General features: G+C 42.2%; 1 protein-coding gene across 8 annotated transcripts in view; it reads left to right on the forward strand.

Annotated features, from left to right (window-relative positions):
* Positions 1–17691, forward strand: part of HTR1E (5-hydroxytryptamine receptor 1E) — a 42180-nt gene that overhangs the window by 9227 nt on the left and 15262 nt on the right. The window contains exons 2-4 of one of the 8 annotated variants that reach the window (XR_008449140.1): positions 7313–7608; positions 7731–8566; positions 15951–16657. The exons of 1 other annotated variant lie outside the window; for it this stretch is intronic. The gene's annotated coding sequence lies outside the window, so the exon portion shown is untranslated. Of the gene's footprint in view, positions 1–764; positions 7609–7730; positions 8567–8656; positions 16658–17691 lie in introns of those variants that run through there. 6 more of the 8 variants (XM_054062775.1, XM_054062776.1, XM_054062777.1 and 3 more) reach the window with 6 other exon arrangements.

The raw sequence follows: 17691 nt of genomic DNA on the forward strand, positions 1-17691 counted from the left end.
CTTATCTCTTGGTTTAATTTTCACAGTGTAGCTTAATTTGAGCTTCTCTTTTTTGTTTGATAGCATGCAGCACATTCTAATCAACTATTTAATAAGACATTCTCCTAAGGGTAAGAGCCACAGTAAAATAGTCCTTATTTACTGATAGGTTTATACCTGAGAAGCTTGCAGGCAGCATGCTCTGAGCTGAGTGATGATCTTAATGGGAGGGTAGCATTTTCATGGATAAAATTTCCATTGTTTCATAGCCAATCTATTGTTTTCTAACCAATGGACATTATTCGGGGGGGGAATAAGGTTGTTTAAGATATTATGAGTGCATGTAATACGTCCCTCCTCTGTGTATTTAACTTAGTATACTGTTAATATCATAGTTCATTTTCAAAAAAATGTGATTTCTCTGGAACTGTTTTGTAATATTATGGTATTTAAATGTCTTCAGCAAGCAAAGCATGGAAGTAATTTTGTTTTTACTATTTTAAGCATAGTGCTCACATTGTGGATTCAACAACAAATATCTTAATGGACCTTTTAATGTAACAACCTTTAAATAATTTCACTATCTAGTACAGTAGTACCAATGTTGATCTAATTTTGAGCCCTATTAGATAGAATGCTTTATGCTGTTCCATGAGGCAAGAAATCCTGCATGTGTGGTTCAAGCTGTGTACAGTGCAAGGCTGAGCAATACTGCATGATCTTGAAAATTATACTGGAAATTGGTCAGTCTGAATTTTCAGTTATGCTTTAATGTTTTTTGGCAGATGGAGAGATCCCTCACATTGGATCTTATGGGGTCAAAAGGAGCTTGAAATCTACAGTGCAAGTAAAAGTAGACATTGGACAGTGAAGCCAGATGACAGTAAGAAAATTGTCAGTAAGCTATGCTTGGTGAAAAGGGCCACATCCTTGCCATCTACTCATGCTTAAAATGATTGAGTTAAATTGTCAAAAATACCTTCATGGTTCCTTGCATTTCTGCATGGACACACAGAGGTGTAGATAGTCATTGTAGAGATCTGGCTAGTAATTTGTTCGTGTGGAACCAACATTGTCTTCAGAAATGTACCTCAACAACTGACTACTAGTAGATCTCCAAGACTCAATTTGGTCTCTTTACCCAATTCTTTGATCCCTCAAGATCTGTGTTCAATTTATATTACATACCTGTCAGGTGTGCTACAGAATTACACCCAAAAATGCTGATTTTGACTCCTCTTTTAGGCATACATTTCCCTTGAAGCCATTTCTAGTCTAGGACACCTTTTCCTTCCTTATCAATTTGGGCACATATGTTGATGCAGTCACCTACTTCCAGTCACCTTCCAGTGTTAACCTTCTTGTGCTAATGTTTGTCCCCAGGTGCATTATCCTTTGTACTAAATTCACAAGTGGATATGGCTGCAGCCAGGACCTTCGGAAAGAACCAGAGCACCTCTGATCATGTAGAGATCTCTATACCTTCACCTGTAGACTCTTCCCCCAAATCAATGTCATCCATGGAATAGAATCATAGAACTGCTTGGTGTGAAAAGACCTTTAGGATCATAGAATCCAACCATACCTGTCCAGTGCTAAACTATATCCTTGAGCACCTCATCTACGTGTCTTTTAAGTAACTCCAGGGATGGTGACTCAACCATTTCCCTGGGCAGCCTCTGCCAGTGCCTGATAACCCTTTCAGTGAAGAATTTTTTCCTGGTATCTAATCTGAACTTCCCCTGGTGCAACTTGAGGTATCTTTCTCTCGTCATTAATAAATGCTTCCCATGACCCAAAAAACCTTGCATTTTCCTGACATTTCACATGCCAAACATAGCATAGCTAAGGAGAAAGCCTTGTATTCTGGTGCTGATGGGCATCAAATGTGAGCTCTGTTCTCTTAATAGCCCCTGTAAATTCTGTTAATCTGATAATGTCCTCATAAGTAGGAAATGTTTAGCATCAGATATTTTTTTGAAAGATATCTCCTTCTCTAGTTACTAGAAAGCATTGCTTCTGGGACTATACCAAGGGAGGGGTCTGGATTTGGTTGCACAGAGAAGCCCTGGTGATGTTTAGTTGGACCAGCCCTCTAGTTCTTCTATTCTTAAGGTTTCTCAGAGCAATGAGTCTTTCCAGGATGTCCAGGCAGAGGACAGAGATCTCAGTCAGTTCTAGTTTTTTCCTCTCTTTCCACAATTCTGAGTTTGGGTGGACTTTCAACCACCCCAGTATTCTGCAAGGAGGATATCTTCCATTTTCCCCTGATCCTGTGATGTCCAGTCACTGTTTGCAGGCAACCTGCAAGGCCAGTTATCCCCAGGGAAGGCAGATCCTGAAAGCCTACAAGAGAAGAAAGCGGGGCAAGAGAAGATGCAGGCTGCACTCTCAGACTAGTGGTGCTCTGGCTAATCCTGCTTCATGAAGAGGACAAGTCACATCATCTCCCAAGGTTCCTTCCAGCATGGTATTTTTCAAATGTGATTTGGTCCTGTGTTTTTACACCATCACATAAGTGGCATCCTCATGTTCTTCAAGGAGGCTACCAAAACTCACCTTTTATTGTGGAAAACAAAAAAATACTGTTTAATGTCTCTCCTGCCAGATCTCAGCAATTAAAGTTATTTCCTTTTGTTGCTGTTAAACAGTCTGATGAAGTTCTTCCAGAGTAAAATGTTGTTTGAAAACTGTTCATCCAGCTTCTCTCTCATTCTTTGCAACATAGTTCAGGGATATCTCTGTAATGAAGTACTCGAGCAGAGTAAACATCAAGTAAGGGAAGATCACTTGAACACTGCGTAGAGGTTATGTTAATCCCCCTCATTTCCAGCTGATGCTCTTTCTCAAGCGTACGGTAATGGTTTCTCTTGATGCGTTCTCTCAAAAATCCTGAGCACTTAACTTCTTGGAGCTTCAGAGCTAATGGACTAAGATGCTCAAGGGAAGTGGTTAACTGCTCTCCTCTGGCCTGAGAGCAAGGACCAAACAGAAACCTCTAGAGAAACAAGATGGAAGCAGGAGGGAAGAGCACCTCCCCTCTGTCTTGAGCAAATAACAGTGTTACAGAAGAGGAGAGAAATTCCCCACTAGCAGGCAGATCCAGCAGCCCTCTGAGCTCCCATATTTAGCCCTGTGCATGTCTCCACTGCCTCATACAGCAGGGTGGGGGTAGGATCCTTCACACCCCATCTTAGCAGCACATGGCCAAACCAGCACCTACCATGAGGCGCCCTGCTCCCTTGACCCTTACTTTCTTCTAACTGCATGCTCCTTAAAACTTAAGTATAAAAGAGCGCCAAGAATGTTTTGACGCTCTATTGATATAAGGACATGAAATTCAGTTACTGTAAGTGCTGGCGTGGCTGGTTTTGCTATTTCCCTCAATTCCCAGCAGAAATTAGGCAGAGGAGCTGGGATTCAGACATTTAAGATGAATGGGATTGCTCAGGTATTGAAGCAGTGACAAAATGAAAAGTTCTTCCTAGCAGCAAAAGCAATTAGTCCCTTTCAGATCTTCAGTTTGACACTAGTGTTAGCATCAATTATTGTCTGTTGGGAATATTACATCTTAACAAGGTTCAGTGTAATATCATCCTTTCCCAGTAGTAATCGGAAGAAAGAAGGCCCCTTCAAATCATTGCCTTGCTACCTTGAGATTTTTAACATTTAAGCCTCCCACTTATCAGCTGGTACCTTGTATTGACTTCAGTACCTGAGTGATTCCAGTACACTCAAGTGTCTGGAAAGCTTTCTCCTCCCCTTTTTTCTTTTGCAGGAGTCTGCAGAGAAAATCAACTATGTTTACAAGCTAAACGGGATTGTTACAAGTGAAATTAAAATGCTCAGGGTGGAGAAAACACATCAAAATAATCTAGCCAAGCTGTGAGACTGGGTCTGTGTGAGAAAGGGTAGCTCCACTGTGCTGGTTTCAGCTTAATCAAGAAACTGTGTCAGCTCTGGGTCTCACCTCCTGCTTCTGCAGGTCACAGCAATTCTGAGCAGAGCATGCCATCCATGACTGTTTCCAAAGGTGTAAAGCTGTCAGACTCCAAAATCTTCAGGTGCAAAATACGTTGTATTTTGAAGAGCGGTGCTGGTATTCTAGTGCATGCTTCTTGGGGATCTTAATAAAGCCTGGTGCAGTCTATGTTGTTTGGTTTTCTTAGGCCAAAGAGATCCTTCCTCCGTGCTACCATTCATGGTACAACCTCACAGAATCATACAATGTCCTGAGTTGGAAGGGATCGTTGAGTCCCGCTTCTGTCCCTGCATAGGACAACTCCAAAATTCATATCACGTGTCTGAGTGTGTTCTCACACCTTTGCTTAGTTCCAAACCCTGGTACTCTCTCTTCCATTTCACCATTTATAATCCAAAAATCTCCAATTTAACATTATGTGTTTAAGACTGTTGAAACATGGTTAAGGAGATTTAGATGCACAGCTGTGTGACTAAATCCCCTAGATGGGTTTGATAATCAGCCTTTATGCACAGCTCCAAGTTACTTTGAATACAATTTTGCTGAAAATAACCGGAAAATAAAATTAAATAAATTGTAAGTGACCTCCTTTCCTGTGCCTCCAGACTGGCACACTCTGTGGGTAAACATCTCTGAATAAAGCTGTTGTATATTAAATAAATCACTGGCTTTGGTGGGTATAATGTGAGGTTGGCAGTAAAAGCTATTTAAAATCTCATCAAGATGTTGAAGTCCTAATCCAGAACACAGTGGAACTGTTGTGTGCTGCTGCCAGCACACCTGGCTGCCGTAGCTGTCTCGCAGACCACCATACTCTGTTGTGGCTGATTTCTGCCCACCTGGACTTGTTCAGATATCCAGGGCAGACCACCAGCTTCCTGCTCAAGCAGTACCTCAGGAGCTGGTGGGATAAAATTAAATCATGGTTGGGCCACAGAGACAAAATGTAGTGAGGGCATGACTGCCACAGCTGGACGATATCCAGCTTCAGCCCGCAGTGCCTCCAGAAGGATTATGAAGTTGGACATTTTTGAAGGACTCAGAAAAACTGGTGGGTTGAGCAGGGAAGCCGTACTGCCTCTGCAAAAGCAGAGGACTGCTGCTATAGTATACAGGCAGCCCAGTTGTCATAGTGCCCTAGCTGAAAATGAAGAGGCATGTTTGAAGCCAGTTCTGCTGAATACTTTAGGTTGATTATTTGATGCATTTGTTATTAATTGTGTTGTAAACCTCGTTTTCATTGACAGGTTGTTTTTGCACCTTTGAGGTGGAAGCATCTTACCATTTGTTGTAAAAAAAATTTTAAGAGTAATTCATGTCTTATTTCCTCTGTCACCAGATCATTTCATGTGCTAATGCACTGGGAATGTCAAACTGTGCTGATAATAGCAGTTTTCTTTCTACTCGTTTTTGTTCCTGTGCAAATACAATTAAGGCAAGAAGTGTCTTAGGGGAGCCTGATCACATGCATTAATTTAGCTCCCTTTTTGTCTCCTGAGGCAAACACACCCAGAACTTGTAAGTGCTAGGGCAGCACCTCGCACGCTTGGTTCACAGCTTGGCCTCTGAGCCCACACCCATGCTGGCCCTGCGCAGACACTTATTGGGTGATTCACCAGGAATAAATACGTGTCTAATTTTCAGTAAGGAAACAAACAAGAACTGCCTTTGAAAGTATTATGTCATTTCTCACATTAGGCTTGTGCTCAGACTTTCTGAATTTAGGCTTATATTGCAGCAAGACTCCAACAAACAAGGATTCTTGGGAAAACGGGGGTTGGAGGATTTGAGACTTTGGGAGTGAATCTTCCAAAATCTGTGAAAAAACAGAAATCTTTCCACTAGCTGCCAAGAGCTTTGTATTAGGCCTGTGAAAGAAGGTATGAAGTGATGTCAACAGAACACGTCTGCTTGTCTGTGAACCGGAGCCAGTGTGACAACAAAGCTTCCACGTAGCACTGTGAAGAGATCACAAAGGCACACCGAAGACATCCAGAATATGGGCGAGAACAGTCTTTGGACGGAAGTAGATCTTAAGAGTAGATTTTGCAATTTGCAAATCTTTCTCTAAGGCGCCACAAGGAACTAGCTGTTTTCAATGGGGCTCTGACTGGGCCCGAGGCACTCAAAGGATAACTTCATCCATCTGCCGAAGGCTCCAGTGTATCAGAGACCATAAAGGGTGACTTGATCCCAGACCACGTAAAAAGCAATCGTTGGAGTTACTCTCACCATACAGATGGAGTAATTTAAGCAGTAACCCATGTGTGTTCATGAGCCCTGCAAACTAGACTGTTTTTGATTAAGTACCCAAGAGTGGTTTCAGCTGCCTGATATAAGATCTTTTCAGATAAGGAGCCTACAGTGACTTGGCCAAACCATTCTATCACTACATCGTATAATTTGATACATATAATTTGAGGCATATAATTTGACCCTGTGTAATCCATCAAGTTCATCTGTCTCAACTAAAAATGACCTTGTACGTGCATATATGAAACTCTAATGCTGTCTCATTTTCTAGTTCTCCTGTTCCCATAAATTAAATGTGTTCAGTAGAAGACTGGGAAAGGAATCAGCTCTCTGCCCCTTTAGTCTTAAAAAAAATTGTAGCAGACTAAAGCTAAAAAGTAGTCATAACTTTGAGTCACAAAAGACCCTGGGGTGAGCAGAATTAGAAAAAGAGAATTAATGGTATATTGTCTGTGTGTGTTGAAACTGCAAGCAAACACTGAAGTGTCAATAACTTGAAGCAAGAGTAGCAGCTGTTGTTACTCAGTTGTTTTTCAGACTACTCCAACATCCTGTACAAAATAATTTCAACAGCTTCCAGCTCTGAGGAAATAGGTAGGCAACATTTACTATTATAAACGTATTCAAGAGGAGTACAGCGTAATATTCTGTACCAATCACTGTCAGCATAGTGTTGAATTGTCAGTGTCACTGGATGATGTACGTAGTGTCTGAGAAAACATTGTTTTCCCGTTGTTATTTACATGGCTCCTTTTTTTTTACGCTAGTTCCACCATCTTAGCAGAGTATCAGATGCAGTTGTCTTACATCAGTTTCAGCAGAGATATGGACTGGAATAACCAGTCAATATAATAATGCTGCACGGAGGTGCAGGGATGAAGACATGACAAACTATAGTAAGATCAGCACCATAATTAACCTCTTTTTATTTTTTTCTACACTAATTTTTTCACAGACGAGCATTAGTAATCTTAACTTTGATTGAGAACTGCTATTATCCACTCACAGCGTGCGGGAGCAAACAGGCACTTGGATAAATCACAAAGAAAAGAAAACCACTTAGCATGCTGCTTTCCTCAATAACACCTTTTTCTGAAGGTACAAGGCTGAGTGCTGTAGGGAGATTGTGTGTGAAGAGAAAACCAAGGCTGCAACTGCATACTGAACCGCGCTCAAGGTCAGCCCCTCTCACAGAAGACCAGAGGTCACCTTCGACTTAGAAGGTATTCTGATATGTTTAAAAAATTTAAGTAATTAAATAATTCAGTGAATGAAAGCCATTGAGATTCTAATGCAGTGTTAATGGGTTCTTTCAGGAATCTTGAAGATCAGCTTCAGGAGTGTGGTGACCGGAGCCATTAGCAAGCTCATCCAAGAGTAATCATCCATCAAACGTGAGTACCAGCACATCCTCGATGCAGAGGAGCATGAGGAGCAGCACAAGCATTCCTACTTGCAGCCACTGCAGTTAGACACCTATGAATAATCTCTGAATTGCCTCATTTTCTTCCTGCAGGTGCTCAGCCCAGAGGTGCGTTGGCCACTGTTCAGCAGTAGATGAAGCAGGCAATGACTTCACCGGCGCTGAGTGTGTGGGAAGTCACCTTCTCCACAGTCAGCACTGCCCCAGTGAATCAAACCGACTAGAAATGTGGAGTACCTCTCACATGGTCATTGAAAGAAAGACTTGCTGAACGGTCTCCATGAAACTTCAACACTTTTTTGGATTGGTATTTCCTTGCGAGTGCTCCAGCAGTGCCAACATGGCAAAAGGCAACTAGGAGTAAGGGCTCCATCTGCTCTTCTAACATAGCTGGAACAGTCTCCAGAATAAATTTCCAGCTCCTGCTAACTCCTACTGGATGTATCTTATATGCCAAGGCCTCTGGAAAGGACCTGAACTGGAGGAGGTTTGGCACTTCACCTGTGCTGTGTAGAATCCAGCAATAAATTATTCCAATATGAAGTTAGTAGAACGTATAAAGCTGTCTACTGTGTTGCATTATATTTAATTTTCTGCAGCAGCCTGCAGTCATACAAGCTGTTTCAGCCTCCCTTTTGCAATCCTCCAGTGCCCCCGAGAGATGTTTTCCCAGCTGAGGAGTTCCTGTGTCACCAGCACCTCTGCACCAAAAGAGCATTGCAATACCTCCAGACCATTCAGCTGCTTCTCACCTTCCAGTGTGGTCCCAAGTGAGCAGCTCCCTCACCACCATGAGGAGAGCCTCAAGGGACCACGTGGCCTGACCATCCCTGCACAGGTGGGCAGATGGGCAATGCCAGCCTCCAGCTGCCAGCAGCTGTGACCTCTTCTGGGACACGAGTTCTTGGAGCGCTCAGGCTGTGCAGCAGGTTGGTGCATCTCTCCAGGGATTTCTCCAGACACATCCTCCTGTCACGTTTTGTGAGGGATGTAATTCACTGTGTCCCTTGATAGTGCTTAGCAGGAGAGCAGTGACTCGCTGGTCCACCTGAGCCCACTGGACAGTGGGACCTAGCTTCTCACAGCGGCTGAGGCATCATAGGGTCCAGTCCATGCCTCCCAGCCTTTCTTTAGTCAGATCAGCTCTTGTGCCGCAGCATGTGGCACCTCGCTGTGGCAAAACGGGTGTTGGGGTGAAGGGAACAGACCTGCCTTATGCTTATCTCAAAAAAGCTGCTGTTATGTTAGCTGACTGCCCAAATGAGGTGTGGTGCTGATGCTGTTTCCAGCTTAAAGTTGTTCATTTTTTTTCTAAAAAACTTTCCTAGGTAGACAAGGATTTTGTTTTTAAACTTGGATAGGTTGAAGTGATTGGTTCACTCATGGATTTTCTTGTAATGTATGCTACAGTGGCTGTAACCATTGCTTCATGCATCACATAGCTGAAGCCTCCAGAGATCGTCGAGTCCAACCTGCTTCTCCAAGTATAAAATTCAGATTAGGCACCTGCAAGTTTGTAATGCCATGTGAGGGATCACTTGAAATGATTTTTCAGGAGGTTCCAAGGTGCGTTGAGAAAAAGAGCAGCTGAGACATTACGCAGTGCCACCAAGGACGCTGCAGCTGAAGACAAGGGACACCAGGGGACAGCCACTACATAGCAATAAAAGTCTGCCTCTAAACTTCCCATCTGCTTCCTGAGAGTGTTTGGGTGGTGCGAGGCTAGAACAAGCTCCAAGCAGAAGGCAGCTGCACCTTGGACCTAGTGGGAGAGTCCTCAGCCTGACAGAGCAAACAGAGTGCCCTGAGCTGTGAGGCAGATGTGCTGAGGATGGTCCGTTTGAGCAAGGCCATTTAAAAATGTGTTAGCTCTTCCCATTCCTGCCCAGGTTGTTCACACAATCTCTTTCCTCTTTGATTCCCAGCCCAGGGCCTCCGAGCCCCAGCAGGGAAAGGGCACTCCTGCAAACACCAGCCAGGATTCCCGTGGGTTTGGAGCATGAACAGGGAGAAGGGGTTTACCAGCAGAATTGTCTGGGCACTGCTGCCCCTAATACTGCCTCAGGAGCCCCTGTCTCTCCCACCCTGCATGTAGCCTGTATGAGGGCCCGGAGCATCCGGCACGCTCTCTGGTGTCCCAGCTCAGCTCCACAATACAAATGTGGTGGGTTGCAATAATGCAAGACATGAGCAAGCTTTGGACGAAGGGTACAGATGAGGGAAATAGGAATGCATATACCCAGGAATGTATTGCAAGTCTAGTACTATTGATGCCCAACAAGGAGACAAAAACTCTCCTATAAAGTATTTCCAAAGAACTTTTACGGTGTCCCAGCCCAGTGGTCAGTATAGTGGTATGGAAAACACCCTGTAACACATTTATTTGCATTGTGGCTGCTCTCACTTGGGCCAAGTTGAAAGGTTTGTATCCCTACGGTGTCTAAAGGAGAGCTCACCAAGACCCGCCCCACAGCCACTCTGCAGGAAAGCAGGGATCCTACTTGTGCCTTTCAATCAGTGCAGAGCGTGCTGCTGAACATCTGGTAGCTGGTGGGGTTTTTTTTTTCACTTAAGATGACCGTAATTAACATATGAAACACTTTAAAGCACTTACTTTGCATTAGCCGTGAATTACAGTCATTGTTATGAGGGCATGTCCTGTAGTTAGCCTTAGATGACAGGCATAATTCAAAAACTATTTGTTGTCTACTGTGTGACTTCACCATGAAACGGGACAGAGTGAATGTAGAACTGTGAAAAGAAAGTAAATAGCAATTAGTGGAATGACTACAAACTGAAGGTAGGTACTTCTTCTCTGCATTTTGCAGCCCTTTCAAGGAGGTTTTGAACAAATATTTTAGCCCCCCACTGCAGTGGGCAGTTGTCACTACAACTTTCCCTGCAGTCATTGCATTTGGAGGCTGTGATTTTGGCCATACTGCAGCAGTACAAAATGAAGCAATGAGCATTTCAGCATGGGCACAGTGCTGGGCTGACAGGACTATAGGGGCAGCAGCTAGAAAATTCTACAACATCCCCTGCTTTAGAACAATAAAAGGATTTTTGCATCAGTAAAATTCAATATTAGCTGCTGTAAGAAGTGTATTTGCTCACTTCCAGGTTTGGTTATTCATTGCCAGTAGAGAGCGTGGTAGGGTCTTAATTCCTGCTAGCATTATTATGGATGGCATGTAAAGTGTAAATTAAGAATAATATATTAGAGAGCTTAACCTGGGTAGGGGATGAAAATTTTATCTGCTTTCTGGAGTCTGATCTTCAGTCAAAATCAGATTGTCAATAATTGGTATACCAATGTGGAGGATGCCAAGTATTTGTAGTGAGGTTATGGAGCTACTACACCCTGAAAACTAGATAGTTTTTCAAATTTGTTTTTCACATTGGTAGTAATGGTCAGAATAATGCACTCCCATGAGACATCATGTAAGGAGCTAAGTACACTCTGGCAGTTAGTGGGTATGAATATATGAAACCAATACATTTGAGGATATATGGAAATTTAATTCATCCCTGATGAGAACTGACAGAGGAAAAATGTTTTGAATTCCATAACTGTAGATGTTTCCTTGGCTGCCAGTAGTCTTCAGTAACAAAGCTGGCAAAAGTGATAGTGCTAGAATACAACCAAAAGCTTCATTTTGGAAGTCAAAGTTTCCAAGAGCTTTTCCTTGTAATGTCACAACACAGCAGTACTTACAAGCAGCATTTAATGCTGTATTTCATAAGTGCAATCCACTTCTACACAGAACAGAGAAATGGATATATAACGTTTGTAGTAAAAAAATAAAAAATGAAGAGAAAAGAAAAGCAATGCAAAAAGATGGTCTTGGATGCTTCCAGTACAAATCTTTCATTGTGTGCCTCAGTACTGGGATTTAGTGGTGGGAGTGATGGTTCTGGCATATTGACAGAAAACAGGTATATAGGATGAAAAAATAGTTTCATTTTTCCACTTTCTGGATGACTCTCTAGCAATTTCCATGCTGTGTTGTCCAAAGTGGTGGTGTCATTACAGGACAAGAGTCAACACCTGATTAAGAAAATTATTGCTATGGGCAAATCTGATTTCCTGTCTGTCAATTCTCACCCTTTGCAGCTACTTATATTTTCCTCTGGGATGAAAATTCCCATGTTTCAGCCTTCATGTGGCTTTTTGCAAGTCTGAGCAAGAATGTCAGCTCCTTTGGTTTTGCTATCAGGGGAAGAACGTTTTGCTTCTCCTGCATGGTACAAGCACTTGCTTAGATCAGAAGTGACCGAAAGGAGCAATTTGAAACTGCTGGGGTCTATCCTTCCTAGAGCAGCAGAGAAAGAAACGAGTCAAGCTGAAATAAAAGAGATTATTCAGCTCGAAGTGCTTTGTATTATGAGCAATATTTTGTCTGATTACATTGGATTTTTCTGCACATGTTCTTGTAGGTTCTGACCATAAGGCAGTCTAAGAGGCCTAGGCGTGTAAAGATGCAGACACTTCATTTCAGGATTCTCCAAGTTATTTATATTCTGGGTGTGTGGTGGGAGAGCAAGCCTCTCATTCATTTCAAGAGGTGCAGTAGCGAAGTCCAGGAAGAAATGAGGCCAATTGTGAAGATACTGAGCTAAACACAAAGGGTGTATGAATATCTGGAAGTGTTGGATTGCAATGGTTTCAGTGATGTGTCACTCCACAGGACTGAAGTGGGGTGCTCATACTTTGCCATACATTCACCAACTGTTTGTCAGGCAGACCAAACCTCCTCTGAGTGTACCAAGAAGCTGGAATTCATCTCATCACACATTTGCCACCTTAATGTTAAGAGTCTTATTGGAAATGCTAATCTATGTACCTGCAAGCAATAGAGAGGGATAGGCATCTCAAGCAGGTGGCTCAGCTAATCCTGAAACGGAGTTTAAGGCAGGAAGGATAAATTGCCCTCCAGAGATATCTTCATCTTGTCTTTGACTATAGAAGGAGCCTACACAGCAAGTTTAGACTAGAAGCTTAAAACAGAGCTTGTTAAAGGTTAGTAGGAAGATTCCCACCAAACAGTAATGGTAAGAACTATTCTGCATGCCCATCTATAAAGCTTGCTCCATTTTGAATCCAGTGGCTTTAATATTCGGATCAAAATTGTACTTTGCATACCTGATGCTGTAACTCTGGGCAGAATTCCTGAGTGTACATGATTATGAAGAGTAGGTGGAACAATGGATGATGAAAGCGTGGCCTTCAACCCCAGCTCTTCCAGGATCTCTTTGTATGACTGGAGAAGACACTTCACCTCTCTGCCCCTCAGCTTCTCCATCTATAGAAGAAGCATCTGAAAAACTCCCAGAGCAGTTTTTCACCTCACTGGTGTTGAATTGTTGAGAAGCTCTTCTGCTCCTTGTAGGGCACCAGAAGACGCTTTTCTCAACTGCCCCCTGAACCTGTGTACACAACTTAGTGGTGGTTTGGACATCCTAGGAAATTACATCGGAGTGCCAGACATGATCATCTGTTACCCTGTCCTGATGCCCAGACTGACTGACTGCTGTGTTCTTTACAACCTACAAGAAAATATGCCTTGCTCAATCCAGCTCAAGATTTCTTTGTCTGAAGAGAGCAAGTGCAGACAACCTACTTATAAAGATGACAGAGGCAGGTAAACAGGTATGAAGGAAAATCTCCTTTTATCTGTGAGGCCATATATTTTCCACAAAGGTTTCTCTCACCTTGCACTACCTGTCTGATTATTAATTTAGGAAAAGAACTCACACATACATTCTTGAGATTCAGTTATTCTATACCTTTAGTTAAAACTGTCATCAAAGAGGATTTCTGCTTGGGGACAAATATTTCTGTTTATTTCCTAAACTATTCCATTGGATCTGTTGATTTCTGAATTCTAAATTCCTCATCATGGTGGTACCACGTCAGCCTGAAAATAAATTTGTGTAGGAGTGACTCTGAACCACAGCAGCTCCTTTTATTACTCCAAGTTCTGCTTGGGTCATAGAGACTCCACTATTGTGAATAAGGAATTCTTACCTTGCACAAGTTTTGACAGAGAAAAAATTACTCAGTTTGATAGGTTTTCAGGGCCATCACATTCAGAAATTCAGTTATGTCACTCATGTAGGTATGTGCTCCTTTGGAGATAGAGAAGTGTTGCCTGTGTATGAGGAATGTCCCCGTTTGATGGAGCAGGAGGGGTGTCATGCCCGGCAGCCTGTCCAAAAAGGATTAGTGGTGGTGTCTGTGTGAATGCTGCCCATCATCTCTCACTGCAAGCATTGCTGGGCTGGGTGTCAGCTGCATAGCTGGTGGGATCTGGAAAGGAAGATAGGAAGTCTCCCCATGTGGGACAGAGAAGCCTCAAATGCCGCATAAGCATTTTTCAGCCCTTGCTGGGGTGAGCAGGGGTCACTCAATGTCAGTTTTTTTCCTTTTATCATCTTGTGGGTAGGTGAGTCAGCACAGTTGTGGTGTTTATGATTACAGATCAAAAATCCTGAGACTTGCAATAAGTATTTAAGGAATAGCATACTTGTTATAGAATTTCACGGTAATTTTTTTGCAAACATGCATACATAAGCACATGCTCATTTTTATTCCACGTATGAACTGGTGAATGTGCACTGTTTGAATTCAATGGAGCTTTGTTATATTCACCTCTGATCCTACATTAAGTTCTACCCAAGTCTGTATCTATCCAAGCTTCCTGAAGTAGATGTCTAATAAAGCAAAAGAGGCAGACACTCTCCATCTTCTACCCCCTCACTGTCACCTTCATTTTCTGAGGCACGGTAAATCAAGGCTTTTCTTGTGCTGATGATTAAGTACTCTGTTTTATTCCAGAAATTGATATTGATCTTAATGAGAAAAATCTATTTGAAATGCACACAGCAGATATGGAATGTATCATGCCCTTAAAATCAGTCTTCTGCTCTAAGACAGGCATCTGGGTGGAGCAGGGGAGGCATTCTGGTTGATTTGGGTTTTTTTTCCATGACCCTTCCCTTGTTAGCGCAATATTAATACTCATTATTTGTTATGAGCATTAGCTGCTGCAGCAAAACCCAGCCAAGGGTAGGACAGATGTTCACATAAGCTATTCTCTGGCTAACAGAAGCATAAGATGTGCTAGTTGTCATAGGATTTATTAGTGTGAACACATTCTTCTATATTGAGTACAAGTAATTTACTACAAAAAGGGAAAATAGAAATATCACGTGTAGTAAATAGCTGAAAAGCAGGTTACTTCCAGTGGCACTCTGCTGAGAGTTCCCGTCATATTCTGTCCTTTCTCCAACATGCACACCAAATCCTGCTATCTTAATATGCATTACTTCCAGCAGAGTTTGATTCATCATATTTTATTACACCTGTTAAAAGACAGCTCAATCTTTATAGTGGATGAACTTTTGTAATTACTCTGTATTTACATTGTATTTGTGGGTAAATTATATTGTGCTTGTGAGTTTTGACAGCTAATTACCACTAATTCATAAAATGACATGTCTAAAATGCTTGATATTCAATTGTTTACATGATATATTTTGCTTATCTTGTATTTACATGGTAATTGCTCCAGACATGTGGTTACAGTGCCAGTTGTGTGAGCTTAGGCACAAATAAAAGTCTCAGAAAGTAAAGATATGATTTAGTTATCCCAGGCAATGGAGAAAAATAAACATTTTAGTTTGGTTGTAGGTATAATAAGGGTCTCAGAGAAAAAATATGCCTTCATATGAAAACTACAGCTAGAAATAGTTGTCACTGAGGCCCTGAGGAATGTAATTGCAGTATCACAACAGTGGCTGTATTATTATATGGGTAACCAAAAAAATGTCCATATGTGCTGTCAGCTCAGTGACTGTCTGGCATTGATCTATCAGTTCCCATGGCTTCCACTACCAGCAGCAAAGTTCCAGCAATAAAAGCAGTAATTCTCTTTGTCATGTGATTTTTCAGGAGCTATGGACAGGATTTAGCTTGATATTTTTGTTGAAATCACAGCACAGGGCCTGAAACCCACAAGCATTCACCTTAAGACTGCAATGGTAGCGTGCATCCAGTTCAAATACAAACTCATACCTCAGATCTACTGCAGTGTTCTTGGAACCTCTGAGAATTCCCGTGGCAAACTGAGTGTGCATCAAGCCACCTCGGAAGTCAGAGGTCAGATATCTGAACATCTCTTCATCAGTGGGATTTGCACCCAGGACTTCTGCAGGAAGTGTTTTCTCATACTAAACAGGAGCCTGTCCTTGTCCTTTAGGGTGTTGTACACCATGTTGGCTGTCAGTAATTCATTTCTCCTGTGCTTGCAGCAAGGACACTGGCCAGATGGCAGTCCCACGCTCACAGTCCCCAGCAGCAGCCGCATGCCACCAGCCCAGCACTTTTCACCAACAAGAGACGTTTTTCAGCATGAGTAAGGACCCACAGCACCTTCTGCTATAATAAAACTATTTGTTCAGTCATACAAAATTTTCCTTTCAAAGTGAGTCTAGAGCTATTGTATGAGTCATCTGCTTTATTTTATCAGCAAGAAATTGGGCATATATTCACTAAGGCTTAATCTGAGATCTTTTGCTCACAGTGGAAATATCTCCATTGATTTCAAAGGGTCTCTGATCAAGCTTCAAGGTCCTTAATACACTATTAGGTTTTAGTCTGTCAAATTTCTTCATTTGGACCCTTTATGAATTGCAGGGCTGTTGTGTATGGAACCAGGTCATGTGGAGATTAAATAAACCCCATCAACATCAGTCTCCTGATACAGAATAGCAGCAAGAAACAAATATTGACTTGAAAAACAATGCATGTACTGTAACATTTGGCTTGTATAAAGTGATAGTCTCCATATAAATAAGCAGCATTTCCCCAGAGCTGAATAAATTATGTTCATCAGTAAATATTTGTGTGTCTTTGGCACGTCTCTAAGCAGCAAGATGTTAGACTGAGATGGAAAATGCATTCACAGGTAAAAATTCAGTGCAGATTTTTCTTAGATTTTTTCTGGATGCATTTGGGAGACCTTGAAGAGTAGATGCTTCCCTTTCTAGTTGGGGGTTTAAATGTAATGTAACAAAACTATAGTAGACCATAGCGTAATAGATTTCTGTCAGTAGTTTCCTGACCCTGCCAGGCTGTGCTACACTGTGGGGCTCCAAGCCTGAAACACTCCTCAGAAAGAAAACATAAAGTAGCCAAGTGATTTAGGAGCCCCATATCCATATTCAGAAAGGATTTATGCACCTCAGAGCTAACGTTTCACTGTTTTTATATGGGAGTTAGGGATTTTATGTACCAGGGTTTCTTTTTGGTGGGAGTTAAGTGGCCTAAGCACCTTTAATAATGTAGCACCCGCATAATGGGTTTTTTCCTCTGTTTGAGGAACAACAGCACGGTTCCTATGTGTGAGGATGAGAGTAGAGGCTCAGACTAGGAAATAGGAAAGAGAAGATTGAGAGTCTGACTGATGACAACAAGGGTCTTTAAAACCACAGGTGAGACAGGAGAGGTGGCTGAGCAATAATTGTTAACCATAGGGAAAGAGTTTTCCCTATGAAGTGCAGTCTTAGAAAAGTGTATAGGTTCCCTTTAGGCCATAAAACAATGAAGATAAAATAGGGTTTCAGGTATGTGTCTAGAGATAAACCCCGTTCATCAGCAGGTTACAGTGCTGCTGAGTTTCTAGTGCCAACTCAGCATTCAGGCATCAGGGGCTGTAGGACAAGTCAATCCCCTTATCTTTACATAGTCACCAATTTGCAAACTGCATTTCCCCGCCCCAAGGGTGTTATTAAGTGAGGAATTGGACTGTGCCTCCTGCAGGGCCTGTGTGCAGAATGTGAAGTGTTAGGCTTGCAACAACATTGGGATCTTCAACTCAAAGAGAATAAAAATAAGGATTGCTAGCAGAGGAGAAACCCCAACTGTTCCTTCAGCAACTTTTTCTGGCTACATTAGACGTCATCCTCTTATTCATCAGGGGAATTTTTAACATGTTCCAATGAGCTGCTTTTATAGCGGCAAATGAAACAGATTCTTATCTAGGCTCTCTTT

This window comes from Cuculus canorus, chromosome 3 (assembly GCF_017976375.1).
Source record: "Cuculus canorus isolate bCucCan1 chromosome 3, bCucCan1.pri, whole genome shotgun sequence".
NCBI lineage: Eukaryota > Metazoa > Chordata > Aves > Cuculiformes > Cuculidae > Cuculus > Cuculus canorus.